General features: G+C 41.0%; 1 long non-coding RNA gene across 1 annotated transcript; it reads left to right on the top strand.

The window, feature by feature from the left end:
• Positions 1-1,767: 1,767 nt before the first annotated feature.
• On the top strand, positions 1,768-3,563 carry LOC140708167 (uncharacterized). The gene is made up of 2 exons (XR_012088333.2): positions 1,768-2,032; positions 2,569-3,563. It is a non-coding gene; the product is annotated as an uncharacterized LOC140708167 (long non-coding RNA).
• Positions 3,564-4,992: the final 1,429 nt, after the last annotated feature.

The following is a 4,992-nucleotide window of genomic DNA, read 5'->3' as shown; positions in this document are numbered from 1 at the left end:
TGTCACTGTAGCCAGATCTTCAATATATGTTTTTTAAATGAATATGAACAACAAAACAAAGCCAGGAACTGATACAAGCACAAAGACTACCTTGGTCTTTAGTCGTATAAAATGTGTGGGTGATTAGTTTGCTTTCTAGTGCAGTAGTTCAACCTGAAACTTGCATATTTTAGGCTTTTTTCTGTGGGTTTTCTAGCAATCTGCAGAAATGTTTAGACAGTGCTGAAAGAACAATTTGTTTATTCATGACATATTTGTCCCCCCTATTGTTAACCAATAAGCAGGACTAGAGAGGGTTGTTTTTTTTTTAAAAAAAATCACATCTGTTTCTTCTCAGTTCAGCATACAGTCACGTAAAATTCCATCTTCTAGGTCTCATTTTTGGATGGTCCCAAAGTCACCCTAGAAGCTATCTGTTAATTTATTCTGAGGTGGGAAACAGAAAGATGTGGAGCGCGGAGCAGAATGTCAAAAAAACCTGATTTGTCTGCTCTCACAGAGATTCAGATCTTGCACAGAGTGATGAGTATTGTATGAAGAGATGCCCACCATGTTAATATTGCACTGCTCTCTCTTTGTGCATAGGAAAAGACCAACGATAGGCAAACCAGCAACATATCCTATTTCCAGTGGGCAAAAAGTATACAGCTGTATAGTTTGCATTTATGTACTGCAGGGACACGCTTAAATCTCATTAAAAAATGTCACTCAAGACATCTGGTCAGCTGTCCTAATCCATATTGGGGTTTTTAGACTACTGTTATGCCCCCAATATGCTTTGAACGCTGCCAATATGCTTTCTCAGCAGTAGCAGCAGTGTGTCCCCTTTGGTTTCACAGCCCATCCCCAGTGTTAGCTTTTATTATGTCACGTTCCGAGCAAAATGAAAAACCACATACTGTATCTCGTGTGTCTGGCTAATGATACTGGTAGAACAAACCTTGTGTGATTAGGAACAGGGATGGATTGGCTTGGGGTCTAGTTCATCTCATGGACTGCAAAAGAATCAGCTGTCACTTGTGCCATGCGGCAGATGGACAGTTTGCATCCGATTGACAGTCCAGCGCCAAAGCCTTTAGAAGCTTTGGCAGCCCACTTGCCATCAGGCAGCAGACTTTGATGTCCTGCAGATGGTTGCCTCAGCCATCTTGCATTTGTGTTGTTGTGTGTGGCGCTGTTGTGCCTCGACTCTGAACACAGGAATGTTGACGGTTCTGTCTCACTGCCTTTGGAATGGCTGCAGCACAACTATACTGGAAAAGGGGGGGGGACCTACAGAGAGGCTGGCATCATAGTTCAAACTCCATCACCCGCTGGTCTGAGTTCCTTGAAATAAACAGATATATAACCCGCTTGTAAAAGCAGAGTGATTTCTTGTTTGTAGCCATCTTTAAAATCCTAATGGTTGCTGTCACAAACCACCCGCTGCCTCTGCAACAAAACAAAACTGTCTTTTACACATTTTTCATCTAGAACCCTGGCAAAATCTGCCTTTCCTTAACCAGAGCCGTTAACACTTTATAAATAATCACCAATCCCCTTTCTGTGAGCATTCTGCTCACCAGCGCAGCTTTCTCTCGATCTGGTTCATGCCCATCCTAGCTAACGACACAGAACAAAAGAATTTTCTTCATGGTGGTCAGGCTAATCTTGCTCCATGAATAGCCTAGAGTAATCTGTCAGCACTACGAAGCCATGACTGGAGGCCTTCCAGAATTGCTCTTTCACATTTGGTAGAGACAGTTAGGAATTCTGACTGGCACTATTAGGTAGGAGACATGTCAGCGTACGGCAGGAAAAAGGCTGCAGTTGCCTCCACAAGAGCAGGATCATCTCAGAATGCTCTTCCTAGGCTTTGTCATCTAGTGAATTCCATTTGAAAAGAAAATAGCTGAAAAGGTTTTAGAATCAAGCCCACTAAAGGGAAAGAAAGAAAGAAAGAAAGAAAGAAAGAAAGAAAGAAAGAAAGAAAGAAAGAAAGAAAGAAAGAAAGAAAGATGCAATCAAATGTGATTTTTCAGGTGCTCATAAGGTAATGGAAAATATTTTGTGGGGAAAATGTATGTATAAATTGTCAATTAATGTGCACTGCTTACAGCCAGCAAACAAGAAAAAAATTAAACAGTTAATTAGGGGCTTTTTGAATCATTGTTATATATACGATGCATCATTTGCAGGTGCTACAATGGTGAAAGATAACCATTATAATTACCAGTATTCAAAGATTCATATTTTTCCCCATGTAATTGATTTAGGATTATCAGTTTTCTTGTAGTTATACAAAAGGCCTGTCAAGGTGTTTCACACGTGTTTGGCTCATGCGTGTTCCAAAAACAAGTCAAAGTGTTGTTATATTTTCCCAAGCGTAGTTAAAGGTATGCTAGAAAATAGGCCAAGTTTTACCTGGGTTCTTATCTTGATTAAATTACATTACATATTTTTCTTATTTCCCCCCCCCCTCCTGTTCTTTCTTTATCATAATATCTTTTTCTCTGTTTCTCTCCCTTTTTTCTCCCTCTCTCTCTTTTTTCTTTGTTAAAATACATCTGTGTTTGTTGACTGCCCCAGATTATATCTAAGTGAGGAGTGGGAGTACTTGCACCTGGTACAGTATATGTAGCTTAACAATACATATCATTACATTATTTACAGCTCATTTTGTGTTATTCAATAGTAAACTGCACATTAACCCTTAGAGATCCTGCATGAAAGTATCCACAAAGCTCCCCACAAAGAGATCAGTGTTTTTCTCTCCGAGTCTCCTTCACATACACACACATACACACACATAAACACACACAGAGAGCCCAGAAAAACAAGAAAGAACGAACATCTATAGCTGGGTTCATAAACAGGGCAGCATGTTCATTACAACCAGGATCGCTACCTGAGCTGGCTAATTCCTCTCCCAGGAAATCTGTTTCATAATGATATTCTTTACCCCGCCACACTTGTACTTCTGCTGATAACACAGGTTACAAAAGGGACTTGGCACCAGAGTCAATTAATGTACTCTCTCTTTAACCTCTTTTATTGGAGTATATTCGGCAGCCCAGGGACCTAACTGTTATGTCGCTGGCAGCATGAAGACCCAAGTGATGCAATTTTATGCCGCCTCAGCTTTGCCTTTCGTTCGCAGAAATAACACATCATGATCTGGCCTCATTAGGAATTGACTCAGCAGCCTCACTTCCACAGGGCTGGACTGTTGTATAGTTAAAGCAGCAAAATGGATACACCATCCACACCCCACTCAAAGCGATATATGTTTGTTGGTGTTCACATGTCCAAGACACTCCATGTGCTCATTCCCTATAATGCAATCTGATCTGGATTCTAGTCGTGCATACTTCAAACAGGAAAAAAAAAATACAGGGACTGTCCTGTACATGTTTCCTAAAATGGGCTTTATTCAACTCAATAAAGTGAAATTATACCTCTTTACAAATTTCTTTTACAAAAAAACAACAACTGAAAGCTTTGTAGTTTTTGCATTGGTAACCAACTACATGACTACGTATTTGCCATGAAGGAAAAAGAAATTAGAAAGAGCCTTATAAAAATGAAGGGATGGTTTTTGTAGCAAAGAATGACTAACAAAGGTGGACGCATCATTCCCACTCACAACTGTGAAAATGTCCTACGTTATTGGGTGTGTCCACATACATGGCTCCTAACACAGTGGTGCTTCTTATGACCATAATCTGTTCCAGAAGATGGGCATAACTCGAAATGATGATAAATCGAAGCACCATTTCCCATAGGAATGCATTGGAAGGCAATAAATCTGTTCCAGAAGAAAAAACCCAATAAAATAAAATAAAAATAAAACACTGCAAGCCCCATAGGAACACAATGGCACTGGGAAAAAAAACACACAAAAACAACCACCACCACCCCTCAGCCAGCCCCATCAGAACACAATGAGACTGGGGAAAAAACACAAAAACACCCACACAGATAAACACAACCAGCCCCATTGGACTGTGATGGGGCTGGGAAAAAACACACAAAAACACCCCCCCCACACACACACACAACCCCATCAGAATGTGATGGGGATGCGGAAAAAACACACCAAAACACAAAAAACATCACAGCACAGAAACATAACCTCCCAAACCCAAACCCACCCTGCAAAACAAAGTACGTAAATGTACTTACTCAGGAGCAGAAAGCAGCTCCAGGCAGTCCGAAGCCTCCTCCGACGCACTCACTCTAACCGTTGGGGTGAAAGAGCTACAAAGAAGCAGCCTCCTCGCCTACCAACGGTTAGCAAATTTGAATTCTCCGCCTTTTTTCCCTGCCTTTTCCCGGTTGCAACTCGAAGCTCTGACTGCAAGTCGAAGCAAAATTTTGCAGCCGGAGCTGGTCGCAACTCGAAATGGTCATATGTCAGGTACCACTGTACTACCAGTCAATGAAGTGTAGTACTATAATTCCCTTATAGACATTAGAATACCCATTTTAAAAGGGGACCTTTCTAGCCCCAATACTTCCATCATCCCTTCAATTATCCTCCTACACTAAAGGGTGGTGAGTCTAAAAACTAAAAATCTTCTGTGCATCAAGGCTCTCCAGATGAGTTGAGACTGAACTCATGTGAAGAGTGTCTACAGTTAACAGAGTTCTCCATCTTCAGATTCCTCAGCCAGCATGTGTTAAAACGTGATGAAACCAGCAATGGAGGAGGGCCTAGAGTATAGCCCTCTTTATAAAAGTATTCTGCACAGTTTCTAACTCCTAAATAGGGATTTTGCTGGACAGCTGTTCTATCTCTTTCTCCGTAACCACATTTACAGTGGAAAGGGAACAGAAGTGGTGAGAAAGTTATGAGAGGATTACCAGTGGAAGGCAATGATGTCTTTTTGAATCCTCCATCTATAAAAACTCATGAATACTTCAGAGAAATTAAACAGCAGAAACCATATCTGCAAGCATGCTGTTCATGTCTGGATATAAGCATTTGAAGTGTCACGATCACTGGTGAGG

This window comes from Pogona vitticeps, chromosome 6 (genome assembly GCF_051106095.1).
Source record: "Pogona vitticeps strain Pit_001003342236 chromosome 6, PviZW2.1, whole genome shotgun sequence".
In the NCBI taxonomy this organism is placed as follows: domain Eukaryota; kingdom Metazoa; phylum Chordata; class Lepidosauria; order Squamata; family Agamidae; genus Pogona; species Pogona vitticeps.
This window is presented reverse-complemented; position numbering and strand designations above follow the sequence as displayed.